The sequence below is a fragment of the Pseudophryne corroboree genome, chromosome 2, assembly GCF_028390025.1.
Source record: "Pseudophryne corroboree isolate aPseCor3 chromosome 2, aPseCor3.hap2, whole genome shotgun sequence".
NCBI classification, from domain to species: Eukaryota; Metazoa; Chordata; class Amphibia; order Anura; family Myobatrachidae; genus Pseudophryne; species Pseudophryne corroboree.
Window position 1 is genome coordinate 959,349,215 of NC_086445.1, and position 18,765 is coordinate 959,367,979.

At 47.9% G+C, this 18,765-nt stretch overlaps 1 protein-coding gene across 14 annotated transcripts in view; it reads right to left on the bottom strand.

The window, feature by feature from the left end:
- ROBO2 (roundabout guidance receptor 2) overlaps positions 1-18,765 on the bottom strand; it is a 1,589,073-nt gene that overhangs the window by 509,442 nt on the left and 1,060,866 nt on the right. The window lies entirely within an intron of this gene.

The window sequence follows — 18,765 nt, forward strand, 5'->3', positions numbered from 1 at the left end:
TCCTTCAGGAAGTCTCCGAGCAAACACAGCTGATTCGCTACACTGACTGAAGAGAGCAACATATAGCCAAAATAAAGGAATATTATATTGGAAGCTATAATACATGCCTATAATGAAACAAAGCATTTATAGGGGCATTTATAGTGTATATTGCTACACAGTTGCAAAATGGCAGCATGCTTTCTAATTAATTCTATGGAATTACATGTGCAATGCTTTGAGTAATATTGGATCATTATTCAAACATAAAGCAACATGCTGTTCTGCTAGAGGATAAATAAAATACATATAGTAGGATTAGCAAACAAATGCAATGTACTTAAATATTTCAGTACTGCTACAGTATGTCAGGGATGTGACGTTAGGGTAGGCAGGGGAGGCACGTTTCATAATCCCTCTCAAACTCCTGAGTTTTTATATAAAACTGAATAAAACAAAGAAGATATTTATAACATAAACATCTTCTTTGTTTATTGTAATCCTTTTTATAGCTAACACTCACCAGCTTTGTGGAGATCCCAGGAGCTGCAGGGAGACGAGAAATGAGGCAGCAACAGCTCTGCCTCGTTTCTACAGTCAGACGCTGCTTTGTTAAGCTGGGAGCAGGGCAGTAACGCTATACAGAAAGGGAGCTAATAGAGGCATGCCTCTGAGTGTGGGGGCAGGCCTTGTGCGCTGATGGACAGTTGGCTGTGTCATGTGACCAGGAAGTGCACTGTAGTCGTAGCTCAGTCTGCAGCAGCAAGAGAAGACACGGGGATGCAGGTAGGAGGTTCAGTGGTTACTGTAGCTTGGTGTAGTGAGGGGAGAGTTACAGTGAGTAGGAGGTGAGACAGGCTCCCAGCATTCAGACCCATCCCCATGGGTACCTCCTCAGCCATTCACATCAGCACGTCACTGAAGTATGTTCATTAATCATGTTTTCTTGTGCATCTGAGTAATAATAATGTATTAATGGAATTGGATTCTTTCTTTTTCTTTGTAATATCAAGTTTTTGACTTAGGTACCTATTCAAGGACCCCTTACACATGTGGAAACGCTAGCATGTTCTAAATAATGGGTCCATTTATTATTAGGGGCCTGATAGGGCAGCTTAGTATTCATTGTGCAATCTTCATTTAGCGTTGGTTCCCAGTGACCCGCTCCTTCCTATGCCTCCGCAGTACATGCCGTACGGATGTGCAAATGCGTGAACTCAGGTCACACATGCGCCATGGGACTGGTAAGAATCACTGTTACTTCTGTAGCAGTGTGACTGATTGTGGGGACAGATGTTTTTGGAGCAACTGACCCTGCACCAGAGTATGAATTGCTCCAGTAATTAAGTATCCTCTTCCATAACTCCACTGTCATTTGCTCCCAGACTTTACCAGAGTTTTGTTCCAAACAGCCAATTAGTTGGATGGTTGGAAAGATCCTATACAAAAAAAGGCTAACACTGCTCCTCATCTCTATGGAAGCAATTCAATTGTTTTGCTCACTGGCAGCCACTAGATGGTGTCCAATCAAGCAATTCAAGCCTTTATTTCATTCGGGTGCGCACAGTCGCTGGTGCTAAATTTACTGTTTTGTTGTTTTCTCATTTTGACAGGCTGGTAACTAGTAATCTTATGGTGTATGGTCTGCTTTAGGTTAATTTTATAAGTAGCCAATTCATTTACCAGTATGGGGTGTATCCAATAAGTGTCGGATGCATTCCGAAATGCATTTGTCGGAAAGGATCCGACAAGGGCTATTCAATGAACGGCCAAATCCAACTGTCGGATTTGAGCCAAATCCGACTGTTGGATTTGGCCGTTCCCGGTGTCCTGTCCTGCTGCTGCTTTTTTTAAAAGTCGGATTGAGATTGTCGGAAAGTGGGCCAAAAGCTGTTGGATTTGGCCCCATTTCCGACAGAAGCACGCGGATCGGCGCATAATCTGCAGATCCATGTGTTTTCCAACAAGTCGGGAATTCTCTCTTTGAATAGGTCGGAACCCCTTCCGACAGAAATCTGTCAGAAGCTGCCTTCTTTCCGACAAGACGGCACCTTCTGACAGCTATTGAATACGGCCCTATGTATATGCTGTTTGGGAGAAAACTGGATCATCCTGAAAAGACCCAATCACTGGGAGAACATACAAACTCAACACCACACAGGGTCTTGGTCAGAATCAAAACCATGACCCCCCCAACACAGTAAGCCAATGTGCCACCGTGTTGCCAGTCACAGATCATCACTGTTTCACTTTGTGACACTGGAAGATACTATTTTACTACTTCCAGTTATAATTTTAATAATCAGCAAGAACAAAATGCTACAGAGGTTTTAATCACAATCTTAATTATTGTCAGTTTAGGCTTGATATAAAATACAGTCAGTGTACAGTATGTTGGATGTATTCACACAGAACTAACAAATGAAAAATGAAAACAAGAAACAAAGATTAATTTTACCCAAAGATATGACTGGGGGTTTAAATTTACATATTGCAACTGAATTGAAGAACAAGATCGTACAAAGAATATATTAACCATCTATAAGAGATTACCCATTTTTACCAGGAGATTAACCATGTTTTCCACAGAGACCACCCAGGATAATGAAGTTATTCCATGGCTGGCAAACTTCTATAATCCACTTAATAAACTGCTGCATATTCAGTCAATAATTTGGTATTTAGAGATTAAGTGTGAGAATAAAAAGAAGGATAATAAAAGCAGTAGGGGAAACAAGGCGGACAGCTAAATAAATAAATGAATCAAATATAAAACAGTGCTTGCGCTTATCCGCTTTCAGAGAATGCTGTCCAGCAGCGATATCTTTATTAGCAGAAAACCTGTTCACACACCATATGCCAAAGTCTTAAACAATACAGTTTTAACTTCTCAGAAAATAATTAGCATCTTACAGACTAAAATCAGTCTTTGTTAAACACGTCTCTGATTAGCATGGTGAGAGGTCACAGTGTTAATTGATCCATATGCCATCAGCAAAATAATGTCCAATGTAACATTTTCCTTGCAGAAATGCTATTAGTGCCACGATAGATTGACTAAAGGTGCTGTGACTATTTGGATTTATCCAGAGTTCAGACTGGGCCTGCCTGAACAGAAAGGCAGCTTCCTACTGTTCTCTGAAATCAGATAAATAAAGTTTTCTCACATTTTGTTACGGTTTGAATCATAATGATTTTGTAAGTAGATGACATTATTATACTGTATATGTCGTTAATAGGCTATGTACAAAATGTGGATCTGACAACACGTTTAAATGCTTATATGGGATGGTATCGGGATCATGGCGATTGGGATGCCGGCGGTCAGAATACCAACAGTAGCCTCCCGATGAGCAGAATACTAGCACCTGCCAGGTACGTATCTTAACCCTCAGGGCCGGTTCTACACCTTGCGGCGCCCAGTGCAAAAGTTTCCACTGGCGCCCCCCCCGTTTGTGAAAAATAGGGGCGGGGCTTCATAGGGGAGGGTCGTGGCCACAGTTATGCCCCCAGCAGCTGTGCCCCCAGATTTGCCCCAAGTAGTTGTGCCCCCCAGTTGATTTGCCCCCTGTAGATTTGCCCCCAGTAGCTGTGCCCCCAGTAGTTGTGCCCCCGGTTAATTTGCCCCCAGTAGCTGGTCCCCCTGTAGCAGTGCCCCTTGTAGCTGTGCCCCCAGTTGATTTGCCCCCAGTAGCTGTTCCCCCTGTAGCAGTGCCCCCAGCATGTGCCCCCTGTAGATTTGCCCCTAGTAGCTGTTCCTACTGTAGCAGTGCCCCCAGTATGTGCCCCCTGTAGATCTGCCCCCAGTAGCTGTTCCCCCTGTAGCAGTGCACCCAGTATGTGCCCTCTGTAGCTGTTCCCCCTGTAGTAGTGCCCCCAGTAGCTGTTCCCCCTGTAGCAGTGCACCCAGTATGTGCCCTCTGTAGCTGTTCCCCCTGTAGTAGTGCCCCCAGTAGCTGTTCCCCCTGTAGCAGTGCCCCAGTATGTGCCCTCTGTAGCTGTTCCCCCTGTAGTAGTGCCCCCAGTAGCTGTTCCCTCTGTAGCAGTGCCCCCAGTATGTGCCCTCTGTAGCTGTTCCCCCTGTAGCAGTGCCCCCAGTATGTGCCCTCTGTAGCTGTTCCCCCTGTAGTAGTGCCCCCAGTAGCTGTTCCCCCTGTAGCAGTGCACCCAGTATGTGCCCTCTGTAGCTGTTCCCCCTGTAGTAGTGCCCCCAGTAGCTGTTCCCCCTGTAGCAGTGCCCCAGTATGTGCCCTCTGTAGCTGTTCCCCCTGTAGTAGTGCCCCCAGTAGCTGTTCCCCTGTAGCAGTGCCCCCAGTATGTGCCCTCTGTAGCTGTTCCCCCTGTAGTAGTGCCCCCAGTAGCTGTTCCCCCTGTAGCAGTGCCCCCAGCATGTGCTCCCAGTAGCTGTTCCCCCTGTAGTAGTGCCCCCAGTAGCTGTTCCCCCTGTAGCAGTGCCCCAGTATGTGCCCTCTGTAGCTGTTCCCCCTGTAGTAGTGCCCCCAATAGCTGTTCCCCCTGTAGCAGTGCCCCCAGCATGTGCCCCCTGTAGATTTGCCCCCAGTAGCTGTTCCCCCTGTAGCAGTGCCCCCAGCATGTGCCCCCAGTAGCTGTTCCCCCTGTAGCAGTGCCCCCAGTATGTGCCCTCTGTAGCTGTTCCCCCTGTAGTAGTGCCCCCAATAGCTGTTCCCCCTGTAGCAGTGTCACCAGTATGTGCCCTCTGTAGTAGTGCCCCTTGTAGCTGTGTCCCCAGTATGTGCCCCCAGTAGTAGCGATGCTTTCAAAGCCTAAAGGAAAAAAAAAAAAGATTTTACTCACCGGTAAATCTATTTCTCGTAGTCCGGAGTGGATGCTGGGACTCCGTAAGGACCATGGGGATTAGCGGCTCCGCAGGAGACTGGGCACAACTAAAGAAAGCTTTAGGACTACCTGGTGTGCACTGGCTCCTCCCACTAAGACCCTCCTCCAGACCTCAGTTAGGATACTGTGCCCGGAAGAGCTAACACAATAAGGAAGGATTTTGAATCCCGGGTAAGACTCATACCAGCAACACCAATCACACCGTATAACTCGTGATACTATACCCAGTTAACAGTATGAAATATAACTTAGCCTCTCAACAGATGGCTCAACAATAACCCTTTAGTTAGGCAATAACTATAAACAAGTATTGCAGACAATCCGCACTTGGGATGGGCGCCCAGCATCCACTACGGACTACGAGAAATAGATTTACCGGTGAGTAAAATCTTATTTTCTCTGACGTCCTAAGTGGATGCTGGGACTCCGCAAGGACCATGGGGATTATACTAAAGCTCCCAAACGGGCGGGAAATTGCGGATGACTCTGCAGCACCGAATGAGCAAACTCTAGGTCCTCCTCAGCCAGGGTATCAAACTTGTAGACTCTTACAAAAATGTTTTAACCCGACCAAGTAACAGCTCGGCAAAGTTGTAAAGCCGAGACCCCTCGGGCAGCCGCCCAAGAAGAGCCCACTTTTCTTGTGGAATGGGCTTTTACAGAATTAGGGTGCGGCAGTCCAGCCGCAGAATGTGCAAGTTGAATCGTGCTACAGATCCAGCGAGCAATCGTCTGCTTAGAAGCAGGAGCACCCAGCTTGTTGGGTGCATACAGGAGAAATAGCGAGTCAGTTTTCCTGACTCCAGCTGTCCTGGAAACATATACTTTTCAGGGCCCTGACTACATCCAGTAACTTGGAATCCTTCAAATCCCATGTAGCCGCAGGCACCACAATAGGTTGGTTCACATTAAAAAATTATACCACCTTAGGAAGGAATTGGGAACGAGTCCTCAATTCCGCCTTATCCATATGAAATACAGATAAAGGCTTTTGTATGACAAAGCCGCCAATTCTGATACACGCCTGGCCGACGCCAAGGCCCACAGAATGACCACTTTCCACGTGAGGTATTATAGCTCCACGGATTTAAGTGGCTCAACCCAATGCGACTTCAGGAAATCCAACACCACGTTGAGATCCCACGGTGCCACTGGAGGCACAAACGGGGGCTGACTATGCAGCACTCCCTTAACAAAAGTCTGAACTTCAGGCAGTGAAGCCAGTTCAATTTTGGAAGAAAATCGATAGAGCCGAAATCTGGACCTTAATGGAATCCAATTTTAGGCCCATAGTCACCTCTGACTGTAGGAAGTGCAGAAATCGACCTAGCTGAAATTTCTCCTTTGGGGCCTTCCTGGCCTCACAGTACGCAACATATTTCCGCCATATGCGGTGATAATGGTTTGCGTTCACTTCTTTCCTAGCTTCAAATAGCGTAGGGATAACTTCCTCCGGAATTCCCTTCAGGATCCGGCGTTCAACCGCCATGCCGTCAACGCAGCCGCGGTACGTCTTGGAACAGACAGGCCCCCTGCTGCAGCAGGTCCTGTCTGAGCGGCAGAGGCCATGGGTCCTCTGAGATCATTTCTTGGAGTTCTGGTTACCAAGCTCTTCTTGGCCAACCCAGAACAATGAGTATAGTTCTTACTCCTCTCCTTCTTATTATTCTCATTACCCTGGGTAAGAGAGGCAGAGAAGGGAACACATACACCGACTGGTACACCCACGGTGTTACCAGAGCGTCCACAGCTATCGCCTGAGGGTCCTTGACCTGGCGCAATATCTTTGTAACTTTTAGTTGAGGCGGGACGCCATCATGTCCACCTGTGGCCTTTCCCAACGGTGTACAATCATTTGGAAGACTTCTGGATGAAGTCCCCACTCTCCCGGGTGGAGGTTTCTTAGTTGTCCACTCCGGGAATGAACACTGCTGACAGTGCTAGCACATGATTTTCCGCCCATCGGAGAATCCTTGTGGCTTCTGCCATCGCCATCCTGCTTCTTGTGCCGCCCTGTCGGTTTACATGAGCGACCGCCGTGATGTTGTCTGACTGGATCAGCACCGGCCGGTGTTGAAGCAGGGGGTCTAGCCTGACTTAGGGCATTGTAAATGGCCCTCAGTTCCAGAATATTTATGTGTAGGGAAGTCTCCTGACTTTTCCATAGCCTTGGAAGTTCCTTCCCTGTGTGACTGCCCCCCAGCCTCGAAGGCTGGCATCCGTGGTCACCAGGACCCAGTCCTGTATGCCGAATCTGCGGCCCCCTAGAAGATGAGCACTCTGCAGCCACCACAACAGCGACACCCTGACCCTTGGAGACAGGGTTATCCGCCGATGCATCTGAAGATGCGACCCGGACCACTTGTCCAACAGATCCCACTGGAAAATCCTTGCATGGGACCTGGCGAATGGAATTTCTTCGTAAGAAGCTACCATCTTTCCCAGGGCTCGCGTGCATTGATGCACCGACACCTGTATACGTATTAGGAGGTCTCTGTCTAGAGACAACAACTCCTTGGACTTCTCCTCCGGGAGAAACCCTTTTTATCCTGTTCTGTGTCCAGAACCATACCCAGGAACAGTAGACGCGTCGTAGGAACCAGCTGCGACTTTGGAATATTCAGAATCCAGCCGTGCTGTTGTAGCACTTCCCGAGATAGTGCTACTCCGACGAACAACTGCTCCCTGGACCTCGCCTTTATAAAGAGATCGTTCAAGTAATGGATAATTTATTCGGCCATTACCTTGGTAAATACCTCGGTGCCGGGGACAGACCAACGGCAACGTCTGGAATTGGTAATGACAATCCTGTACCACAATATTGAGGTACTCCTGGTGAAGAGGGTAAATAGGGACATGCGGGTAATCATCCTTGATGTCCAGTGATACCATGAAATTCTCCAGGCTTGCAATAATCGCCCTGGGTCTCACCGAACCGTCTGGTTTCAGTACCACAACATTTTGGAATAGTAACCCCGGCCTTGTTGAAGGAGGGGTACCTTGCTTTCACCTGCTGGAAGTACAGCTTGTGAATTGCCGCCAGTACTACCTTTCTCCGAGGGCAGCAGGCAAGGCTGATGTGAGGTAACGGCGAGGGGGAGTCGCCTCGAACTCCAGTCTGTATCCCTGTGATACTATTTGCAGAACCTAGAGATCCACCTGTGGGCAAGCCCACTGGTCCCTGAAGTTCCCGAGACGCGCCCCTACCGCACCTGTCTCCACCTGTGGAGCCCCAGCGTCATGCGGTGGACTCAGAGGAAGCGGGGGAAGATTTTTGATCCTGGGAACTGGCTGCTGGTGCAGCTTTTTTCCTTCTTCCCTTGTCTCTGTGAAGAAAGGAAGCGCCTTTGACCCGCTTGCTTTTCTGAAGCCGAAAGGACTGTACCTGAAAATACGGTGCTTTCTTAGGCTGTGAGGAAACCTGAGGTAAAAAATTTTCTTCCCAGCTGTTGCTGTGGATACGAGGTCCCAGAGACCATCCCCAAACAATTCCTCACCCTTATAAGGCAGAATCTCCATGTGCCTTTTACAGGCAGCATCACCTGTCCACTGCCGGGTTTCTAATACCCTCCTGGCAGAATGGACATTGCATTAATTCTGGATGCCAGCCGGCAAATATCCCTCTGTGCATCCTTTATATATAAGACAACGTCTTAAATATGCTCAATGTTAGCAAAATATTATCCCTGTCTTAGCGTATTAATATTATCTGACAGGGTATCAGACCACGCTGCAGCAGCCCTATTTATGCTGAGGCAATTACAGGTCTCAGTATATAACCTGAGTGTGTAAATACAGACTTCAGGATCGCCTCCTGCTTTTTATCAGCAGGTTCCTTCAAGGTGGCCGTATACTAAGACGGCAGTGCCACCTTTTGACAAACGTGTGAGCGCCTTATCCACCCTAAGGGATATCTCCCAACGTGACCTATCCTCTGGCGGGAAAGGGTACGCCATCAGTAACTTTTTAGAAATTACCAGTTTCTTATCGGGGGAAACCACGCTTCTTTACACACTTCATTCATTCATCTGATGGGGGAACAAAACACTGGCTGCTTTTTCTCCCCAAAAATAAAACCCCTTTTATGTGGTACTTGGGTTCATGTCAGAAAATGCGTAACACATTTTTCATTGCCGAGATCATGTAACGGATGTTCCTAGTGGATTGTGTATATGTATCAACCTCGTCGCCACTGGAGTCAGACTCCGTGTCGACATCTGTGTCTGCCATCTGAGGTAACGGGCGTTTTTTGAACCCCTGATGGCCTTTGAGACGCCTGGGCAGGCGCGGGCTGAGAAGCCGGCTGTCCCACAGCTGTTACGTCATCCAGCCTTTTATGTAAGGAGTTGACACTGTCGGTTAATACCTTCCACCTATCCATCCACTCTGGTGTCGGCCCCACAGGGGGCGACATCCCATTTATCGACCTCTGCTCCACCTCCACGTAACCTTCCTCATCCAACATGTCGACACAGCCGTACCGACACACCGCACACACACAGGGAATGCTCTGACTGAGGACAGGACCCCACAAAATCCTTTGGGGAGACAGAGAGAGAGTATGCCAGCACACACCAGAGCGCTATATAATGCAGGGATTAACACTATAACTGAGTGATTTTTCCCCAAATAGCTGCTTGTATACATATATTGCGCCTAAATTTAGTTAACCCTTTGAGCCTGAAAACTACAGGGGAGAGCCTGGGGAGCTGTCTTCCAGCTGCACTGTGAAGAGAAAATGGCGCCAGTGTGCTGAGGGAGAAGCCCCGCCCCTTTTTCAACTGACTTTCTCCCGCTTTTTCTGGAATACTGGCAGGGGTAATTTTACATCTATATAGCCTCTAGGACTATATATGATGTAGATTTGCCAGCCAAGGTGTCATATATTGCCCTCAGGGCGCCCCCCCCAGCGCCCTGCACCCATCAGTGACCGGAGTGTGAGGTGTACATGAGGAGCAATGGCGCACAGCTGCAGTGCTGTGCGCTACCTTGGTGAAGACCGAAGTCTTCTGCCGCCGATTTTCCGGACTCTTCATGCTTCTGGCTCTGTGAGGGGGACGGCGGCGCGGCTCCGGGAACGAACACCAAGGTCGGGTCCTGCGGTCGATCCCTCTGGAGCTAATGGTGTCCAGTAGCCTAAGAAGCTCAAACTACCACCTGTTAGGTAGGTTCGCTTCTCCCCTTAGTCCCTCGCTGCAGTGAGTCTGTTGCCAGCAGATCTCACTGTAAAATAAAAAACCTAAATATACTTTATTTCTAGGAGCTCAGGAGAGCCCCTAGTGTGCATCCAGCTCAGCCGGGCACAAGAATCTAACTGAGGTCTGGAGGAGGGTCTTAGTGGGAGTAGCCAGTGCACACCAGGTAGTCCTAAAGCTTTCTTTAGTTGTGCCCAGTCTCCTGCGGAGCCGCTAATCCCCATGGTCCTTACGGAGTCCCAGCATCCACTTAGGACGTCAGAGAAACAATACTTACCAGCCTCGATCCTGCTTCCGGACCGCTGCTGCTGCTGCTGCTGTCTCCGGGCGCCGGCTCCTCTCTATGGGAGAGACGTCATGACGTCTCTCCCATAGTAGCTCTGCACTGACACTAGGTGTCAATTTTGACCTCTAGCTTCAGTCAGTGACGCTGGCTGCAGCGGGCGCACACGGCGCTCGCTGCAGCCGGGAGCCGGGGAGCGAGGAGGGAGGATCAGTAGCAGCTCTTGCCACGGCGGCGCCCTCAGGGTGGCGGCGCCGCTGGCAAAAAGCTTGCTTGCCTGTGGCAAGAGCCGCTACTGCTAACCCTCCCCCTCTACCCGCTAACACTCCTTACCTGCAGCCTAACCCTAACCCCCTGCAACCTAACCCTAACCCTCCCCGGTGGGGACTAACCTTCCCTCCCCACAGCCTAAACCTAAGGCTGGGTACACACTTGACGATGCAACATCGTCAAGTGAAACAATATCGGACATACACACTGAACAATATCGTCACCGATATAGTCAGTGACAGCATCCACCCACATCCAGGTGCACGCAGTCTTGTCCAATATCTGTAGATTTCAAGGCTGAAACGAAAGATATTGGACTTGGTTAACGACCCTCAGGAGTGCTCATCATTAACAATATAGTGTGTGCAGTCCAGCTCAGACGATATATATCGGGAGCCTATCGTCAAGTGTGCACTCAGCCTAACCTGCCAACCCCCCCCCCCCCCCCACACACACACACACACACACAACCTTAACACTAACATGGCCAGGCATACTCACGATCGGGATGCAGACAGTTGGGATTCTGGAGCCGGAATTGTGATCGATGTCGGGATCCCAGCGCTGGACTTCTGACCGAAATCGTGATTCTGACTGCCGGCATCCCTAACACCGGGATGCAAACCGGATCCTGTTTTTATAACCATATGACAACTTCATTTCAACCTCTTACAATGCGTACAGCATATTCTACCGATGGTATCCGGTCTCTATATCGACCACACTTAGGTCGACAGTCACTAGGTCGACCACTATTGGTCGACATGCATTAAGTCGACAGGGTTTCCAGGTCGACATGGTCACTATGGTCGACATGACAAAGGGTCGACATGAGTTTTTCACTTTTTTGAATTTTTTTAACTTTTTCATACTTTACGATCGACGTGGACTACAATTGGGAACGGTAACCTGTGCCGAGAGCAGTGGTAGCGGAGCAAAGCACCTTGCCCAAAGCCATGCGAGGGGACACGGTGCACTAATTGGGGTTCCCGGTCACTCTGCAAAGAAAACAACACCGGTTTTTTTTTCAAAACCTCAAGTCGACCTTTTGTCATAATTTTGTCCTAATGCTCGTGTCGACCTATATTGGGTGTCGAGTTACTGTTGATCAATATTGGTCGACCTAGACACTGTCGACCAATGAGTGGTCGACCCTATGAACCCCACCCCTAACGATATTTCTAGATACATTATTAAGCAGCTATTTTAGATTACATAGACATTCATCAAGAGCGAGGTCAAACCACAATGTTTACTTGGTATAATTTTAACTGATGTATGCAGTTACTACTGTTTCCATACACACATAATCTATTCACGGCGGTGCTAAATGTTGGTGATGCCACTAACACCAGGTCAACGGTGTACACAGGCAATAAACACACAGAGTGGGGTTATGTTTCTAATGACTGATTAATCAATTGATCCTGCCCTGTCATTGTGGATGGTCTCCATTTATCAAGGTTACATCCGAAGCACATTCATCACACAAGCTGTTGTCAGCTCAGCACAGCACTGCTGGTGGGGTACGAGCTTGTCACGTTGTATATATTGGTCCTGCTAGCAAGTCTGTTTCCTCAAGGATATGCTAATGGCTAATGAGTTCCCCTTCGCTTTGGAGTTCATTAATACATACAGGTTTATTAACATAGTAGTCATTGTTTGACCGTTGATATTGTAGTTTTAACTGTACAGATGTATGGTGTAGTCACAGTCAACAACGGTATGATAAACATGGAAATTGCTATGGCTGAATGAAAGGGATGTAGCTAATATCCCGGCGCTCATGGTCCTGGCGGTCAGAATGTCATCGATATATCGTAGATCAAGCCAAAGTTAAAGGTATAGAGGTGGTTACACTGCTGTCATACTGCACCTGATAACAACTGCGCAAACACGTAAGTAGACAGAGCACATTTTAGCTGTAACAAGTAAAACATGGCGTGCCTGACCATAGAATTTCCACAAAGATCATAGTAAAAGTGGATCACAGATACATAGAAACATTTATCAATATCAAATATACTAAAAAGTGTAAACTTTCACATATATATGGTGATGTTGCCCATAGTAACCAATCAGATTCTGTCTATCAGTTTCTAGGACGTAATAGAAAAATGATAGCTAGAAATTGATCGGTTGCTGTGGGCAACACCACCAATTTTCATTTTTAGAGTCTTTAGTAAATCTACCTCCTTGTGCCAGGAGTAGAACTTAAACGAGTCATCAGTAGTCATGCATGGCAAAGGTATGGCAACTCCCCACCCAATGGCACATAAGAAGCCCGTCTGGACCAAGGCTGCTGCTGAGCCCAGTAGGGTAGAATCAGTGTATTGGTGGGGAGAGCACCACAAGACCTACTGCAAAACGAGTGTGGTATGTTACATAGAATAGACTTCGGTCGACGGTGTCTAGGTCGACCACTATTGGTCAACAGTAAGTAGGTCGACATGCTTTCTAGGTCGACAGGGACCCTAGGTCAACATGTATGAGGTCAACATGAGTTAAAAAAAAATTGGTGTCGTTTTCTTCGTAGAGTGACAGGGAACCCCAATTAGTGCACCGTGTTCCCTCGCAACCGCTGCACTCGGCACAGGTTACCGTTCCCAATTGTGGTCCGTGTGGATCGTAAAGTATGAAAAAGTAAAAAAAATGAAGATTTTTTTCTCTCAAAAACTCATGTCGACCTTTGTTCATGTCGACCTAGAGTTCCTGTTGACCTAGAAACCATGTCGATCTACTCACTGTCGATCAATAGTGGTCGACCTAGACACTGTCGACCTAAGTCTTGTCGACCAAGAGACTGGATCCCCTACAGAACAGCCACTGCTACCGTTCTATCCCACAAAGAAGCCAACAACAACAAACAAAATAGGGGAGGGAGGGAACAACTGAAGCAAGAAGAGCAATCCCGAACAGGGGAACGGTTGTATAAGACAAAAGGGCTACCCCTGACACACTCTATGGTCCCTGATAGGCAAACCTACAACATTGCACCTAGCAACAAAAATAGGTTGTGACTAAGACGCATTTTCATTGCAAAAAAAAAAAAAAAAGACGCCTGACGTTAGCAGAGTTGTACAGGACCTGATGGCTCACTCACAACAGGCATCTCAGACTGGATGGTGTATTGTGGCGGTCTTCTGTTTGCTGGCAGCCGGGCTCCCGACGACCAGCATACCGGGGTCGGAATCCCGACCGCCGGCATATGACATCTTTTCTCCCTCTTGGGGGTCCACGACCCCCCTGGAGGGAGAATATATAGCGTGGCGCGTTCAGCGCGCCACCGTGCCCGCAGGGTGGTGAGCGCAGCGAGCCCGCAAGGGGCTCATTTGCGCTCGCCTAGCTGTCGGTATGCCAGCGGTCATGATCCCGGAGCCGGTATGATGGTCGCCGGGAGCCCGGCCGCCGGCATACCCTACTACACCCGTGGCTAGATGTATGAGGACACATCTGTACATTAGTTATTGTTCAGTTTTGCATTTACATACAGTATGGTATTATTGCCATGCAGCTGGAACTATGTATAATTAATATAGGTCAAATCGAGCGCTGGCATATTTCTTATATGTTAAGGTTGTATGTTATTCCATCCTGGCCTTTATTATACATGTACAAAGGCGAGAAGGCATGAGAACTTCAGCTTTATGTCTCATGGTTCATATAGTGCAATATATAGAATTGCTTTTAAACTGATATATTCTTCTCCTAAGTGCGGCACAGTCAGGGACTGTATTATAAGTGGCTCGCCGTTACTGATCGCACTCTGCCAGAAACGCTTGTGGCTATAGCTGACAGTCACATGACATCTCCCAACTAGTCTGACTTCATCAAGTGTCTTAATGAGCCAATGGTTCATCCACAATGGCATTTCCCTTGCAAATAGTTATCTGCAGGGGGATGAGGCAAATGCAGTCCTGACAAGCCTGATGGACACATTACTACTTCTGCTACAGTGGTCAGTAGATGATCTCCCAAAGGACGCCAAGCCTGCTGCCTTAGTCCTCCAAAACAAACCCCTGAAAGGAAAAAAAAAAATATCTATTTTTAATGAGCACAGTGAAAAATCAATTAGCCGGTGGCCTGGAAGAGGAAATGAATAATTACTTTTCTTTGGTATTTTCATAATATCATAAAAGATATTCTCCATTATGCAGCTGGCCAGACATTCTCCAGCAGTCATGTGACGTGGGTGGACTGGTCGGAAGAAGGCTTACAGCATAATGCTCAAGGAAGATAATTTAGACCAAAATAGTAATTTCTTTCTCTTTTTTTTGGTTTTCAGACAAAAGCGAATAACAAGTTCATTAACGTCATTCAGCTGGTAGACAGCCAGTCTTGTCAGACAGATAGCTGTATCTGTGCTACGGGACATTTTCCCCAAAGTGATATATCACAGGAAGCTGCATACTGCGTACACGAGACACATCTCAGCTCTTCAAAGAGTTAGAAGTCTGTCTTTTTAGAGGGTGTGGATCATTAGATCGACAGTGTCTAGGTCGACAATGTTTAGGTCGACCACTATAGGTTGACAGTCACTAGGTTGACAGGGTTGGAAGGTCGACAGGGTTTCTAGGTTGACATGTGCTAGGTCGACAGGTCAAAAGGTCGACATGAGTTGTTGTTTTTTGTGTCGTTTTCTTCGTAGTGTGACCGGGAACCCCAATTAGTGCAAGGTGCCTCGCTCTGCTACCGCAGTGCTCGGCACAGGTTACCGTTCCAATCATAGTCCACGTGGATCGTTAAGTATGAAAAAGTTCAAAAATATATATATTTTTTAAAAACACATGTCGACCTTTTGACCTGTCGACCTAGCACATGTCAACCTAGAAACCCTGTCGACCTTCCAACCCTGTCGACCTAGTGACTGTCGACCTAAAATTGTCGACCTAGACAGTGTCGATCTTCAGACCAGATCCCCTTTTTAGAGATGATCTAATATCACAAAGATGGCCGCTTTATCCAGTCACGATGACATTTGATAAGACAGAAAATGTGAATTTATCTAAGATAATTTACTTTAAAACCTAAAATATATCAAGGATCCTAAAATAATTCCTTAGAAGAACATAATGATGACACAGGAGATCACTTAGGTAATCTCTATGAACCTAATAGACCCAGCATATGTAGACTGGTATCATCTGTCACATTCAGGACATCACACAGTGAGCATAGAATACAAAATAATGACACACACTGAGTAAAACCTCACATATATACACAAATACAGTACAAGTCCTCCGCACATTCTGAAGTCAAAGAATGCCAAAGACTACAATAGTCTTGCACTTCTTCATGCAAGGGGATGTAGTCATGTGACCGGCGGTCAGGAGACCGAAGGTCACATAACCTCCCCCTACATCCTGCCCCCTCACAATCCCGACAGTCGGCATGCCGACCAACAAGGACTCTTCCAACTCATGGGTGTCCACGACACCCAAAGAGTGGGAATAGAACCCGTGGCAACCACAGATGCTCGCCCCCCCCCCCCCCCAGCCCCGCTGGGATTCCGCCGATGGAATCCTGACGTCAATATGCTTACCGCCAGTCCGCCGGTTACGCATACCACACCCCATGCAAATATGTTTATACTATATATGTGGGGTACATGTATCCAGTGCCAGATTAAGGTACATATAGGCCTGGAGCTGAAATTAAGGAAGGGCCTATTGTGTGCCTCGGCAGGAGGTGTGACAAGCGCTGCAGTGGTGTGACTAGTGATGTGGGGGTGTGATCAGTGTGGTGTGGGTGTGGTCTAAAAAGGGTGTGTGGCCTGTGCCATATGAGTGACACAGTCACCACTTACTGACAGACACTACTTACTGACACACACACACACACACACACACACACACACACAACACAAAGCTTACTGACACAATCACCACTTACTGACAGACACTACTTACTAACACACACACACACGCACAACACAAAACTTACAGACACAGACACCACTTACTGATAGATATTACTGACTGACACACACGCACAACACAGATACCACTTACTGACACAGACATTATTTACTGACACACACACACAACACAATACTTATACCGCTCTCACATCACAATGCCGGGTCCCACCTGGGAATTGGAAATGGGTCCATTCCTGGGTGGGACCCGGCATTTGACCATACACACCGCCAACCCGAGCCGGCAATTTGCCGGTTCAGGTTGCCAATCGTGGGCGGAGATGGAGTCGGCATCAGGGGCGGGTGCGGAGGCGGCGCTGGGAGATGAGATCATCTCCGAGCCGCCACTCCCTATGCAGTGAACGGGTCCCGGGTTGTATCAACCTGGGTGACCCGTTCAGACCGCACCTGACCTGGTATTTAATCCGGGAATAACCCTCCTTTATTCCCGGGTTGAATTACCGTGTCAGGCAACCCGGAATTCGCCAATGACCCCTTTCACAACGCACATCGAAACGTGTCGACCCGGCAATATACCCAGTCTATACCAGGTTATTTTTGTGGTGTGAAAGGGGTATTACTGACACAGACACCCACCACTTACTGACAGACATTACTTACTGACACACACAGTACAAAACCTACTGACAGACACTACTTACTGACACACACACACAACACAAAACTAACTGACATAGACACCACTTACTGACAGACACACACACAATGCAAAACATACTGACAAAAATACTACTTACTGACACACACGCACAACACAAAACTTTTTGACACTGACACCACTTACTGACAGACTTTACTGACACACAAACACAAAACTTACTGACACAGACACCATGCAAAATGTACTGACACAAACACTACTTACTGACAGACACTTCTTACTGACACCAGTGGTGCACACAGAATTTTTTTCTCAGTGGTACTGTGCCTGTGCGCCGTGGGCATGGTCATATGTCATTAAGGGATGTGACCATGTGACACTAGGTGGAGTTGTTATATATTATGTGAATCCATGGCACAGATACCCCCTGTCCCTGTGGACTACAGAGACAAGGACAGCAGGATGTGACACTGGTTATAGAATAAAAAATATTATATATAAGCTGTGTACCCAGCACTCATCCTGTTATGATGTGAATATTTGCTCCAGTGCCCTCCTTCAGTTTTTCAAGCTGTGGACAGAGTACAATGAGGCGTCACTCCCGAGTTTTTTTTCTGGTGCAATAAGATTTATTAAGTAAGATTCTGGATCAATAAATCTTACTGCACCAGCAAAACTCGGGAGTGCCGCCTCATTGTACTTGTGGGGAGGGGTCCTGACCATTAGAGTTACTCACCGGGGCATAGTATGAGTTGCCGGTGGTCAGGTCCCTGGCGGCCAGCATACCGACGCTGGGATCCCGACCGCCGGCTTCCCGACAGCAGGGCGAGCACAAATGAGCCCTTTGAGGGCTTGCTGCGCTCGCCACGCTGCGGGCACGGTGGCGCGCGTAAGCACAACGCTATCCTCCCTCCAGGGGGGTCGTGGACCCCCAAGAGGGAGAAAAGGTGTCGGTATGCTGGTTGTCGGGATTCCGGCGCCGGTATAATGTGCACCGAGATCCCAACAACTGGTATACTGAATACCACCCACACACCGCTGGCCCGGCAGCCACTGTCACTTTTTCTCTGCCAGTCTGCCAGGTGCGGGAGGTTGATGACATGCTCCCAGCAGTCCTTTTCCTGGAAAAGGAAGGAGGTGCTGGCGGCGACTCCGAGCAAGATCTAGGAGCTTGGTGGTGGTGTTTTACAGTGTGGCGGGGGAATGGCGTACTGGCGGACACATTCTTAAAGGTATGCCGTATCGGAGCGTACCGCCACACTTGCAGGACTGACTGACACACACACACACAACGCAAAACATACTGACACACACGGCACAACACAAAACTTACACAGACACCACTTACTGACACACACACAATGCAAAACTTACTGACACAGACACAATACAAAACTTACTGACACTACTTACTGACACACACACAACGCAAAACCTACTGACACTAACACTACTTACTTACACACACCTCAAAACTTACTGACATAGACACCACTTACATAGGAGACCTCAGGGCCTGGTGTGGGCTGCTACTCACATGCCCCATCAGCTCTGACATCCAGGGACCCAGCTCTCCTAAAAGATAGCAGCCTCCTGTCAAGACCCTTCCCCTCCTTCATGAGGCATAATATTGTTGGGA